Here is a 15086-nt window from a genome sequence, read left to right on the forward strand (position 1 = left end):
AAGGCTGGACATAGCTTTGAGGTTATGGGGTGGGCAAACTACAGCCCATGGGGCCAGATAGGCCCACCACCTGTTTTTGTGTGTGGGCCAAGAATATTTTCTACATTTTTAAATGGTTGGAAAAAAAAAACAAAAGAAAAATAGTATTTCATGAAATCTAGAAATATATAAAATTAAATTCTCAGTGTCCATAAATAAAGTTCTTTTGGAACGTAGCCATGCTCATTCATTTACATATTGTTTATATTTACATATTGTCTTTGTTCATTCATTTACATAGTTATTTACATATTGTCTGTGACTGAATTTACGCCACAGTGGCACGGTTGAATAGCTGCAACAGAGACCCTATGGCCTACAAAGGCTAACATATTTACTATCTGGTCCTATACAAGAACAATTTAAGATTATGTCCGGTTTCTGGAACCATTCCATTGATGCCAGCACACGTGCTTATGGACCATTAAGATGTGATTAACCATGATTGCTATAGATCAAATCTTAAAATATCACTTGTCTGTTCTTCTAGGAATGATGACTTTAACAACTCTTTGGCACAGTAAATGGTGATTCATCCTGATTTTTTAATTTAGCTTCCCTTTGACCAACTACATATTTATTTTCAAAGTAGATGGGAAAAACTATCAAATACACTCTTACTATCATAAAGCAAACTCCTGATCATAGCATGATTAGGTCCATGCACTGAAATACCCACTGATATGTACTTTGGTCAGAAAATATACAAAATCTGATATGATGCACACCAAAATTGAATACATAGCTAAACTTGCACTCCAAAGAAGTTTTATTATTTCACCTAATTTCTCCTGTCAAAAAATCCTAGTAAAAAAAGTTTCTAATAAATTTCCCCAATACACACTGTTGGAATTTCAAGAAAAGCTTCACTATAGTGCTATAATATAATCTTTTTCAAAATGAGAGACATAAGCTGTTTATTTAGTGCTCAATCAATTGCAAGAAAATAAACTCAAACTGAAAAATAAAAAGATAATGTATTGGCTCATGTAATTGAAAAATCTAGGAGTTAAAATGATGCTAAGTGGGAAGAGGTTTCTCTCTCTTTTGGTTTAACTTGTCTCTACTCTCCTCCAAGTGTTGCCTTCATCCTCAGGCCATAGCTGATGAGAAGAAGCTAGCAGTGGCTTGTCACATACGTTCTCCCCGATTCAACTCCAGCAGAATAAAAGAACATCTATTTCCAATTCCTATAGCACAAAAGAGCAGATTCATTATGATTGGAACAACTTGAGAAATATGAAATACTTAAATATGACTTAGGGGGATTTGAAGTTTGGATTAGCCAAGTCTGGGTACTATGCCCTACCCTGGTCAGCATTTGCACCCCAGCCAACAACTGACTCTAAGAAATGGGAAGAATGGGTCTTCAAAGGAAAGTTGAGGTTTTCTTGTCATAAAAAGGGAAAAGGAATATAAAACCAACAAAAATAACTATTAGAATTAACTGATTCTTGCCACATTTAGAACTTTCAGATAAATTACACATTTTCTATTGCCAATTCTTATTTTTCATGAAGAAAGTTTTAAAATGTTATATGTTGGGTGGGACTGAGAAAAGAGAAAATAAGAGGGGCTTGGAGGTGGCATTTGGCCCTTTTTCACTAAGGCTTGCCCCTTGGCCATCCCCACACATGGGGCCAGCCCACTGAGAACAGCTGTTATTCATCCATTTACTGCATTTTGCCACTTGCCATCCCTGCCATGTCTCAATGACCCCACTTCCTTCTGCAACATAATAACGGGTAAATAAAATGCTGTGCAATGTACTCTAGAAGAAAGATAGTAGCCACACGACTGGCCTTCAGCAGACTGGATCTGAGAAGAAGAGCTAATGCTACCCAAGATCAACCCAGACCCAGTTGATTGACTTATGAGTAAAATTCAGCTCCCATCTGCTCTTTGGGTTCTCTTCAGTTGTCGTAGTCCTTTTTCTCAGAGTTGAAACAACAACACAACAACACAAAACGAAATCTTTTACTTCTTTTGGCCTTAAGAAACAACCATACTCTGAGTCTTCTCTCCCAACTCAGTGTTGTGTGCCTACAAGTTCCTTAAGCTGACATGAGGTCCCACGACATCATAGACATCCATTAAAAAAAAACAACTTTCAGAATGTAGTCTGCATATTTGGATTTGCAATATCACTTCAGCAGAAAAAATATTAAGATAACAGAAATATATAACTATTTTTTAAAAGGTTAGAAATGCTTTGACTCACAAATTTGGCCAGCTATCTTCTTTAAAATAATAGGCCAAGATACAGCATATTCTCACTGTCAGGAGGGTTTATCTTAAGATAAAAAGGAGTATTTCACTTAATACTTTGTGATGTAAAATAGTTGCTTAACCCGTCTTCCTTGGGGATCCTATTGGCCAGAATTCAGTTGCTCTAAGAAAGTCAGAAAGCAAAATTTTGTCCTTCTGTGTACCCAGAAAGAAAATGAAATGAAATTTGAGAGCCACTTTGCATCGTCTCTGCTATAGGGAACAAGGAGCCGCTCTCTGGAAGAGGCAGAAATTAATCAGGCCTAGAAAGGTTACATAAGCACTTTTCATCTCTAGCTTTGGAATTCCAGTAGCACTTTCAGGAACAAGAATGTCTAGTGTTCTCCTAATATTGACTCTAGGATGTGAGATGATGGTTATGGCTGCATATTTAGAAGTGTGAGCCATCAATAGCATCTCCCTTCCTAGAATGACGGTGGAGCCTGTCAGCTATAGCTGACAGTATTAGTGATTGCTGGAAACCTGAGTCAGTCACTTGATTCTATCATAAACCATCTGCAGCTAATCAATTCTACCATTCAGTGGAAGTTGTAATGATTCTGAATCAGTTTTGTTTCTGGATAGATAGATACAATTGAAATCACACTCAGCTTCTAAAGTTTCTACTTTCTCTGCCTGTGCCAAGTGTAGTATATATTTGGAAGCATTTGATAGATACTTGATAGATAGATAGATAGATAGATAGATAGAAAAATAGAGCAAATGATGTAGAGAAATAGCAATGGGGAAGACATACAGCAAAAAATCACACTTTCCAAGGATATTTTCAATTCCCTTTGGATTTTTTTCCCGCAAAGGATTTAGCAGGATTAGAAATCAAAAAGCAGTGAAATTTTATAAAATACCTGGATGTAGTTCTGTGGAATTACGCAATATGTATCAGCGTGATTATTTTTGTCTAGTAATCTTACTGTTTTCACTGCATCTGAGAGATAAATATTTACAAGATGCCGGTTATATATTTCTCAGTAAATACTAAGAGGCACGGTCTGTTGATATGCTCCTACTATACAATGGGTATTCCAAAATATTAAACAATCATTAAACAATCTGGGGTATTATAAGAATGGAATTTTGGAACTTGAACTAAAAGCGCTAAAGAAAAACAACTTAATGTTTTCAAATAAGCTGTAGATGTTTGTATAAATTGGTAGAATTAAATTTTGGAATAATAACTAATCTGAACACTCAGACATCAGTCTTGGTGGATAGAATTGCCCCGTTTGAAACATTTTGACACAGCAATGTTCACAACAAAAGCACAAATTTTTCCAACTGCAATACAAGAGATTGTCAGAAGCTTACCTTGTCTTGGAAAAAATGAACCCCTTGATTATTTTTGATTGCCTTGTATTCGGTGTAGCATGTTTTCTCTCGCTTTTTAATTTACTTCTTCATTAATTCATTTTCTTGAAAAATTATTTCGTTCAAAACATTTTCTTTGGTGCTAAAATTTAAAACTGTTTCCAGTAACGTGCTGCCTATGTAAAAAGAAAATGCATACGGGAATGTGTAAAATTACAGCAGGAAGTGAGGTACAGTGGGTAAGACAACAGGTGCAATTTTCAGACTCCTTAGCAAAACCTAACTCTGTGACTTACCAGCTAGGACATGGTGGGAGATTACTATACTTTTTTGCACCTTAGTTTCATCATTTGTAATATAAGAACAACATTAGTAATCACTGGTTAAGTGATGTGAGAATTAAATGAGATCATCTATATAAAATACTAGCTATGATGCCTGGCAAGAAATAAATCCTATAAGCATTAGCTTATTTAATATTTTTATCAAATCATTATTTGAAAAAGTAAATTAAAAAATGATTCAAAAGTGATCTGACAATCTCAGTGTCTGATAAGGTACACTTAGACGAGTCCATCATGGTACACTTACATTGAAACCCTGGTCTGCGTTCCACTGATCTATTTATGAAACATTCTTTAGAAAAAAATGTAGGAGACAGGAAATTCATGTTATCAGGAATTGTCTAATAAGTCCTAAATACTTATTAATGAGTCTGTTAAAAATCCCAGGAATAAGAAAAGCACGAGGTTTTAGATAGTGTCCAAAAAGATTATTTGACACATTTTGTCTTTAAGTTTTCCACACAATCCTTTTGATCTTTAACTCACTGAAGTTTTATTTCCATCTGGACCACAAATTTAAAAAATTGATGAGTAAGATACCCAGTGATATCCAATATGCTAAATAAACAATTCTGAACTCATACCTAACTTGACCTTCTTTTTAATTTTGGTCCTTCTTGGTCCCACTTTATGTCACCAAGTCAGTTGAACTTAATGAATACTCATTGACTATGAGTGTGTCAGTTACACCAGGTCTTAAACTTTATAATTCTTATCTCTCCTGATTTCCCTCCTACATTTCTGATTATAGCATTCCAGTCTTCCTTATAGATGCCTTTCTTGACTGGTCTTCAAATAAATTTCCTATATTTGTGATCCAATATCTGCTTCTCTTTTCACTCTAGATACCTCTTATCTAAGACCATGATTTATTACAAGACCATTTACTGAGGAATCTCCAATATGCATAACTGTTCCAGCTCCTTCTATTGAACACCTTCCCCATATTCCCTTCAACATCCACCTGCAAAGTTCTTTTGAATCACAATTTCAGCATATCTCAATCTGAATTCGTTATCTTTCCTCCAGTTTAGCTCTTCTATTATTTCTTCTCTGGATTATGGTAACATCAGCAACCCCATCATCCAAGTTAGAAACCTGGCTCTCTAAGCATCTTCCTCTTCATCACTTTCTAGCTCGGATCCATTAAAAGTTCATATTGATTTTCATTCCCAAATACTTGTTCATTTCAATCTCCATGCTTCTCCTCTAATACCGTTGATCTAGTTTATTGTTTTTCACTTATATGACTGCAAAAGCCTTGGAACTGGTTTTCTGTCATCCATTTGTCCTTAATTAATCCAGTTGTCGTGATACTCCACAGTGTTTTGTTTTAAATTTTAAAAGTGTCATTCCTTCAATATCTAGTTTTAAAATTCTTAATTGAATCCCCAAACCTTTAGGTGAAGCTCTGTGTGCACGGGGTTGTGATGCTGTGATTTGACTCTCTGGTCTCATCCGTTCCAACTCTCTCCCATGGATCTTCAAACTCTTCTTTTCCACTGAGTTTCATCCCTTCAGCCTCATCTGAAAAACAGTGCAAAACAATTTTTTCATCATGCTTGGATCTTTACTGCCCTGTCACTCACAATTTTCATAGCCCAATCTTCTTAAACAAGTTATAAACTCTAATCCATATTCTCTAGCTCCTCACTTTCCATTCACTGATAATTTCACCTTAAAATCTGGCTGCTGTTACTGGGATCATAAATGGGCCAACTGTCAAATTTAATACTGATCCCTAAGTGTTTCTGTTGTTGGCCTTGTCAGTATCTAGCACAATTGGCCACTCTTGCTTCTTGAACCTTTCAAGACTCACAATTTTAGAGGCATTTCTCTGGTTTTTGTTTTCTTTGTGTTTATTCTGCTACATCTTGCAGTAATAGGTCTCAATCTCCTTCCCAAGTCCCTCCTTATGGGTCAAGTCTTAACATTGGTTTCCTTGGTCTTCATGTATCATTCCAAGCCCAGTGCTTCACAAGCTTGTTTGAAGCCCAACACACTGAGGGTTCAATATGCAGTAGCAATGTTACATTTGTAAAACTAAGTTGGAAGAGGGAGATGGTGTCCAATTTGAAAAAGCACCTCAGGTAATTCTGACATGTTGTCCCTCTCTGGTCAAGTTTTAACTCTTTCTGGCTGACCTCATCCCTGCCCAGTCTTTCACCATCACCTATGTGCAGATGACTCACAAATTTTTACCTCCAGTTCTTCCCTATTTACTCAGTTCCAACCTCATATATTTAAATTTTACTACCTCAAACTACACGTCCTCCCAGCACTTTTAACTCAAACTATGTAAATTGAATCCATTATTTTGTTCTCTCAAACCTGTTTACCATCCAGCACTCTTATATCCATAATTCTCCAAGCAAAACACCTGGGGTTCATTTTACCCTCTTTCCTCTCCATTATTCCTCACATCCAATATGCCCTTAAGTCCTATCATTTCTTTTTCTTCAATCATGTTCATTCCTTTGCACTGATACTCTCATTGTTTAGTCTTCTGTCTAGGCTATTATTATCATCTTCTAACTAATTACCATGCCTCCAGCTTTGCTTTCTGTAACCTATCTTTCACTCAGCTCCCAGAGTAAATTTTTAAAATGCAACTCTTACCATGTCAATGCTCAGATTGCAAGTCTTTTGAACTCTCACCATCTGCAGGACAAAGTCCAAATTCCTCAGCCTGATGTTAGATCTCCACTGTCAGCTGAGTAGGAACAAAGTTCACTGACTACGTTTCATTTATTTATTAGACAAATATTTATTATCACCAGGCAATAGTCTACACACCAGGGATACTGTAAGGAAAAGATAGGAAAGCTCCTAACACTAAGGGAGTTTACATTCTAGGTCATGGTGAAAACAAATAAACACATGCATACACACACAAAGTGGTAAGTTTTATGTGAACAATTAAAACAGAATGATTAATTGAGATTAATTAGATGATTGCTTTTATAATGAGGTTGGAAGTCGGGGAAAACATCAATGGGAGGTCACCTTTAACTTGACACCTGAATAAATGGAGGGAGTCAAAAGTCCAGGGAAGAGCTTTCCTTGTGGAGGAAATAGTATTGCAAAGATCCTAACGCAGAGACAAGCTTGGCATGTTTGAGGAACAGAGAGAAAGGCAGTGAGATTGGAGTGTGAGAGTGAGTCAAAAACTAATATGTCAGAGAAGGAAGCAGGAAACAGATCACGGGGCTTTACAAAACTTGCTAAGGAATTTGGATTTTATTTTAAGTTGAATAGGAAGCCAGTGAAAAATTTCAAATCATCAAGTGATATAACAATTTATATTCTGAAAAGATCATTGTGGCAACTCTGGTACAAAATGGTAACAGGAAGATGAATTAGATTAGAAAAGTCATAGTCATTGAGTTGGAGAGAGATGTTTGGATTTGAAATATGTTTTAAGATGGGGTAGATAAGTCTTGTTAATGGCTGGATGTGGTGGAGGAGAAAATGAGAAAAATCAAGCAAAACTTCTAGATTTGGGAGATATTAAGTGAATATACAAGTTTGAGTTTTGGGGAAGTTGAAGTAGGATCTATGGATTATAGACAAATAAGTATTTAGATGCCATTCAAAACAAAAAGAATGAATGAGATCCCCTAAGAAGGGTAAGTAAATATAGAAAAGGACCTACTACCAAGTTCAATAATAGACGGTAAAATCTAGGCTGGGTAAGTAGTGAGACTATGAGAGAAGTGGTTGATTTAAAAAAAATAAAAAAGAGAACACTAGAATTGAGAATATAATGAAGTTGAGGAATTGCAGGTGTCAAGGCACTTGGGTAGGTGAACTGAAAGGACAGGAGGTGGTATTCACAGAATGAATGGCTTGCGTAGAGAGTCCAGAAATGATACACTGCTTGTGATGACAAGCTTGAGGCGTAACCATGGAAATGCTTGGCTGAGATAAGGTGAAGGATAAGCTCACTGGAAGTATGGAAATCAATAAACTAAGAGACCAAAATCTCTCTGCTACTTTCTATCACTATTTGCAGCTTAAGCTCTATCCATACAAAACAATTTTCCATTCCCTGAAAAATGCCATAGCATTTCACATCTCTGTGCCTTTGTTCACATCATTTTCCCTCTTTAAAAGCCTGTTCCAGGTCCCAGGAACACATGCACCTTCTTCCTTACCTTGCTCAAATATCTCGTATTCTCTGCAGCTTTTTCACTCCTAGCCCATGTCATCTCTTCAAGGAAACTAATCAGGTTCTCATTTTTCGCCTTGTATGTAACTCAATTTTAGCATGTACTATTAAAGGTGTTTATTTAAATATCTATATCTCACACTGGATTCTCAACACCTTGAAGGAGAGAATAAATATTATTGAGCTTTTCAGGCTCAGCACTTAGCAGTGCCAGCACATAGTAGAGTTTTCAGCAATGTTAGTTGAACATACTCACTCGAGAGTGTTTGCAAATATTAACGTTGACTGGCCTTGGAATGGGTAAGATATTAGGTGAGGGATGGAGGAGAGAAAAGAGAGAAGAGAAGAGATGTTTCACCACGCAATTCCATTAAATATATCAGGATATAGTAGTAGATTTTCAATGTCAAAATATATATCTCTAATTTTAAAATTTAGGCAACAAAATGGGCAACTGACTTAGTACTTTTTTGTCCAGTAGATTTGTTCATCTGCAAAAAGTAGACCTTGATTTTTCATGTGTTTTATGTTCTACCTAGCTCTCTACTTATCTTTGACTACCTGATTCTTATGTTATATGCTTGTTAGGCTATGTAACATTAGCGCTGTAATATACCACTTCCTAAATCTCAGTGGTTTAATAAATCCCAGTTTTATTTCTTGCTCATATTAAGTCTAGTGTGTATTAACAGGGGGCTCATCTTGTATATTCATTCCAAGATCAGAATCCTTCAATTATATAACTCTTTTACCTCTTAAGGCTTTAGAATTCTCCACTAGATCCCATACAATCAGCAGACAGTGAGGAAAGGTGGAAGAATGGCCAAAAGTTTGTAGAAATCAGACCTAGAAATGATGTATAACAACTCTGTCCACATTATATTGGCCAAAACTCAGTGATATGGTCACAAATAACCTCATGCATCCTGTGTAAGTCAGATTGTTTTTGAGGAAGAAGAGGAAACAGATGGCTATTGATGAGCAAGAGTTGAGAGTCAAGGAGTAACTTGTCCAAGAGTGATTCCTTTCAGATTAGCCACTCACAAAGTGCCATGGGTACCATCTACAGCCAATTGTTTAAGACACTTAATCCTGGAAGAGGTCTGAGGTGGTGAATTAGGTAATGCAGCCACTACTTCACATGCATTATCCCCACAAGTCTTGTTTCCAGCCCACTGATTATACCATGGTAGAACCCAGGACTGCTACAACCATGCAGGCTGAGCCTGTGGAATTAGGCTGGAACCAAAGTTCTGCCACATGATACTGATCTCAGCTCCAACCTCTAATTGTATCTGGAGAGAAGCTGATGCTTAAAAACTTCACAGCTTTGTAAAGTCTTTCTTTTGAAGTCTGATGCTAGTTCTGTTAGTTGCAAGATAGTCACAGAGGACTCACACTCCTGCTAATGCTCCCGTTTCTTTTACTTTATCCTAGCAAAAGCTGTTCCAATAGACCTGCTGAATGCTGTCTGGCCTTTTGCCTTTGTTTACTCAACACTGGCATTCTCTGCCACAATATTTATGTTTCATTCTTAGGCTACCATCTAGTTTCTGGCCAAAGCTGCCTTCCTGTGTGTCTATGTGGCCAGCCAGATCTGCCCAACTTACACTTTTTTCACAGATTCAGCCATCAACCACCCTTATACAGACTGTGTAGGATCTTACTAGAGTATCAGACACTTCCCCCACTATACCCCAACCCTTTCCATCCAAAGAATCACTAAGATCTCAAATATAAGAGAATCAGGCTTTCTACAGACAAGTCATCTGACTGATTGAGTCTTCTCTCTGGCGTAATCAATACTCTAGCAGGAGAATTAGAATCTGAACACATTTGTTGAAAAGTTAATTTATAATTAAAAGTGCTATTAAAGGAAAATCCAGGGTATTTTGGAAGATAATAATGTGATGCAGATAGTTTAGGTGGGTTGGTCAAGAAAGACCTCTTGGAGGAAGTTGCTTATAAGTTACAACATGAACGATGAATGTGAGTAAGTGAAACAACAGAGAGAAGAGTATCTTAGACAGAGAACAGAGCACATGCAAAGGCCCTTAGAAGAACTGGAAGAATCAAAAGATAACCAGGGTGACTAAGCCCAGTGTGTGGATATGGTGGGGGTTGTATATGGGGTTGACACAACATGAAGCTGGAGAAGGGGTGGGTTTTGAAAGATGTTGTAAGGTGTACTTTTAAATTTGAATTTTATCCTAGGGAAAATTAATGGGCTTTGAAGGGTTTTAGACAATAGCCTCAGGTTATCAGAACACAGTGGCTGCTGTATGGAGAATTAATTCATTAGGGAAAGTGTGGAAGCAAGGCGTGAAGGCTATTGCGGTGGCCTAAGTAAGTCACGGTGCGGTTTGGACTGGGGCTGTGTCAGTGAAGATGGCGAGCTACACACTTATTGGTGATATATTTTGGTTATAAAATAGGCCATACTTAAAGTCAATAAGTCATGTGAATCCTTGATATGAAAGGCACCATTAGAAATAAACTTAAAGCGTTATCTTAAAGATAGCTATATTAAGCATGTAAAAGACACTGCAGCCCTCCATACCTGCAACGTGGTCTTTTGGTTATTACTGTCCTTTTTTCTATCTAGGAATAGTCAACAATTCTTATCAAAGTGCTATGTCAAGAAAACCAAGACAACATTGGCTCAAAAAGTCATATTATTAGACCTGAAAACAATAACATATACTGAATGGATCTTTCAGAATGGTACACGCTCATGAAAATATCATGATAGAGAGTTTTAAAGAAAGGCCAACCATGTGGGCTTGGGATTTGAACCCATTTTTTCAGTGACGTTTGAAGGTGAAGCTCTCCCCTGGAAATGGAGAGCTACAGATCCTCAGAGAGGTGCTTCAGTGGTTCCATTCAGCAGTGATTGCAAGGGGTGTCCAGATGAGTCCAATGACAGCCTCATGGGGTCCCTTAAAGGATCTGACCTACAGGATCAAAGGAGACTGCTTTGTTCTGGGCATTTTCAGAGTTTCAGGGACAGAAGATAACATATTATTTTATTATCTTACCTTAATTTATGAGAATCCCAAACACTCAGTTCCTAATAATATGTTTTATTACTTCTTCTGGTGGTGTGTTATTTTCCCTGCCAGTCTTCTGCTTATAATCACTGAGGCTGGGTGAGGATCTGATTATAATAGGCTGGGGTTGTCTGTTTCCTGTTGTTGGCATCTCTGACTCTCCTTAGATCACTTTGCCCCCAAGTCTGAGCCCTAGACCCCGATTCCAGGAAAACAGGATAAAGCCTATACAAAATCCCATGAAGATGGAACAAACTAACAGATTTTTAAGGTAACACTGTTGTTAGATTTAAAACAAGAAAAAGGTTCTGAATTTGAGAGACTCAGTTGCAGGAAGCATCCTGGCAGGGTGCTAAAGGCTTCCAAGCGTCCTGACTCTTATTAAATCAAGTGGTACTTTCCCAGCATTGTCGGAGCATCTCCTACTTTCTGTCCCTCAGGGAGAAGTTCACAACTGTATCTTGGCTCCCTGTTTTCTGAAAGTCCTTGAAAGAGAGGTGATATCAGTTGGAAGCGATTGCCTTTTGTGTAGCACTTTTATTTTCACATTCCCAGGGAGAGAGCAGGACGGGTACCTTACCAGTAGACAGTAAAATCAAATGAGAGAGAGATGCTATTATCTTAGAGCTGCTGAGGGTTCTGTGTTGACCAGTTAGACACCAAGAAACCTGACCATCACATTGGGGTACCCTAAGGAAACGTGGTCTGCATCTGCTGTCCTATAAGTGCAAAGGATTTTGCAAGAACAATTTTCCTAAAAAGTTATTAGAGTAAAATTTTATTTCCTTCTTATGATTTGTAGTGCCATTAGCCCAAATGGATTAGTTATGGAACGCTTTCATTCCAGAAAATTGTATAAATTTAGACAAATGTATATACTTTATTTATACTTTATAAAATTTATATAATTATATATAATTTATTTATACTTTATATAATTTATTAATACTTCTATTGCAGTTGGTAAATTCTTAAAGTGTATGATGATCACTTTTCCATCTATTTTTCATATTTGTAAAAAATACATATTTCAAAAACTTCTCATGTTTGTAAAATTTGTAAAAGAAATTGTCCCATATTTGTAAAAAATTCAGTATGTTTACATACTTTTTTTTCTAATGATATTCACTCATACTCTCTTGCTCTGTAATCTTCCCCATGTCTATCTGGATTCTTTCTACATCAGGGCAAATTTTATTCTATGGAATCACGCAGTGTAAGGGTTAGGAGAAAGCAATACCTTGGCCACAGTAAGGATACATGTAAGTTTCCAGGATGGAGAACATCAGTTTGCTGGGTTAGAGATCAGCGATGCTTTATTAATTACTAAGTACAATTCCTTCTCTTTAACAAACTTGGTAAGTTATTGTTTCCATCAATAAACATTCATTTTTAGTCAACTCTGTTCCAGGTGCTCTACAAATTTGAGTGAGGCATAATTTTTGCCTTAGTGGCTCATGCTCTAGAATAGGGTTTCTCAACCTCTGCAATATTGACACTGTTGACTGGATAATTCCTTGTTGTCAGGAACTCTCAGGTTCCTTGTAGGGGGTTTAGCACCATCCTTGGATTCTACCCACAAGATGACAGGAGCATCCTCAAGTCATGGCAACAAAAACATGTCTCCAGATTTGCTAACAAGCCCCTAGTTGAGAACCACTGTTCTAGATGCACAAATAAGCATGCACGTAAATACTTAAAATAGAAGCAGAAAGTGCACTGAGGCATAGTCTATACAAGCACAGTCTCTGGGGTGAATTGCGCTGAACTTGAACTTTGCTTCTATCAAGCTAACTGCTTAACCTCTCCATTCTTCAGTTTCGTCATCTGTAAAACTAGGCTAATTATAGTATTGACCATATCTTGGGTTCTAGTGAGTAGTAAGGCATTATGTGGGTGTGTGGGAGAGAGAGAGAGACAGATTAGAACAGATGTCTGCACCACATCAGCAGCACTAATTAAATGTTAGTTCTTGTTATTCTAATAGAGAAATATTTCACAATTTGAATTTAAAAGAGGTATGTTGGAAGGGCCAGTGGAGAATCTGTCTGTACAGTTGCATCTTTAATTAAGACATTGGATTAGGAAATGTCTGAGTACCTATAACTTTATGGATGAATATCCACATGAATGAATGATTCCAATATAATCTCCTTTTAGAAACGTGAACAGAAACTGCTTTCAAGTGATCTAAGCTATCTAAAGATTAATCCCCAAGCTTCTTCTTCAAATGTCCATTCAGTCTCCACTATTTATTATAGATTACAATATAGAAAGGTCACTCCACAACATCGTTGTTGAAAATCTTTAGATCTTCTTTACTGAACAGGGTAAATAATTCAACTGTGTTCTTGCCATTCTCAACAGAGAAATCACCTATCAGTTCTGCATATTTCTTCTTCCCTTATTTCTTCCCTCCCTCCCCACCCTCTCTCATTATTTTCCTCCTTCCTCTCATCTTCTTTCCATTTAACAAATGTTTATTGAGCGTCTACTATGGTTACCAGGCCAAGTTCCAGAACTATAATTGTTATGAAGAAAGGCTTAGCCTGCCCAACAGACTCTTGTAGTCGAGTATCACATGTAATTTAAATAGAAAAAAAAAAAGAACCCACTCTGCAGCAATTAATTCATTTAATCCAAGTACTTATTTTCTTTTTATGTTTCTTCAACTCTACTTTCTAATTCCATTCTGCTACCTTGTCCCAAAAACCAATCCCTAGGTCAAAACAAAGATTTCTCTCTGGACTGTCTTTCCTGCTCCTGTCTGAGTTCTGGGTTCTGGCTGTGCTCAGTTTAACCCATCCTTTTACCAACCAGATACCACCTCCGAGAGCCAGGCCTAGGGATAACCATGCTCAATAAAATTCGGAAAATAAAACTTGAGAAGCACATTTAAGATAAACACTAAAAATCATTTAAACCTGATTTTAAAATGGATTTGAAATTTTATACTTCAAATGAATTTATAATTTATTTTTATTTATAATTTGAAATTAAAAATTAAATTAAATAATTTAAATTTAAAAATTAAATTAAATATAATTAAAAATTTATGATTTGAAATTAGATATCTCACCAAAGAGGTTATATGAATGGCCAATAAGCATATGAAAATGGAAGAAGGGAGGGAGGTGTGGGGAGGGCATCAGGGGTGGTTAAGGATATGTGTATGCTGATGACTGTGATTAGTCTTTGGGCGGTGAACATGATGTAATCTACACAGAAATCGAAATATAATGATGTACAGCTGAAATGTATATAATGTTATAAACGAATGTTACTGCAATAAAGAAAAATAAAGTCAAGAAATCAAAAAAATAGAAAATTGTAAACACATTAAAAATAAACTTACTGAAAATAGAAATAGTCATAGTAAAAGTTTAAACTACTTGATGGATAATCAATTTATACAAAATGTGCATGACAACATAAGCAGATTTTGTGGCATAAGCTCCATTTTTCCAATATAGTATCCTAGAAAACAGCTATGTCTGTTCAAAATATTCTGTGATAACATCAATGAAGTCTGAATTTTTGGTGTGATGCATCTCAGTTCTGAGCATCATTATACATCGAATATTCAGAGAGCATTTTTCAGCCAACTCAATGTGCTATTTGTTATGTAACTTTTTAGTCTCCTATTTTTTTCGTTTGGAAAATAATTGTCTGCAAAACTTAGGAAATCTGGCCTGTGTTCAATATAAAACTTGACAGAAGAAGCCAAGGAAGGAAAGTTGGAAAGTCTCAAATTAGGGTGAGAGATAGAGAACGTGCCCTCACTCTTGACTCATCTCTGAAAATTATCCTCCGCCACAAAATTCTATTTAAAATATGTATATATTGCTTTTTAAAATCTTCTAAATTTCCTTTCAAAGTCTTTACAGC

At 36.5% G+C, this 15086-nt stretch overlaps 1 long non-coding RNA gene across 1 annotated transcript in view; it reads right to left on the reverse strand.

Moving 5' to 3' along the window:
* Positions 1-1000: 1000 nt before the first annotated feature.
* The window catches only part of LOC139083249 (uncharacterized), a 31807-nt gene continuing 17721 nt past the window's right edge, over positions 1001-15086 (reverse strand). The window contains exons 2-4 of the long non-coding RNA XR_011539805.1: positions 5375-5504; positions 3634-3809; positions 1001-1229 (exon numbers count right to left, since the gene is read on the reverse strand). This is a non-coding gene — a long non-coding RNA (uncharacterized lncRNA). The remainder of the gene's footprint in view (positions 1230-3633; positions 3810-5374; positions 5505-15086) is intronic.

The sequence above is a fragment of the Equus przewalskii genome, chromosome 5 (assembly GCF_037783145.1).
Source record: "Equus przewalskii isolate Varuska chromosome 5, EquPr2, whole genome shotgun sequence".
In the NCBI taxonomy this organism is placed as follows: Eukaryota; Metazoa; Chordata; class Mammalia; order Perissodactyla; family Equidae; genus Equus; species Equus przewalskii.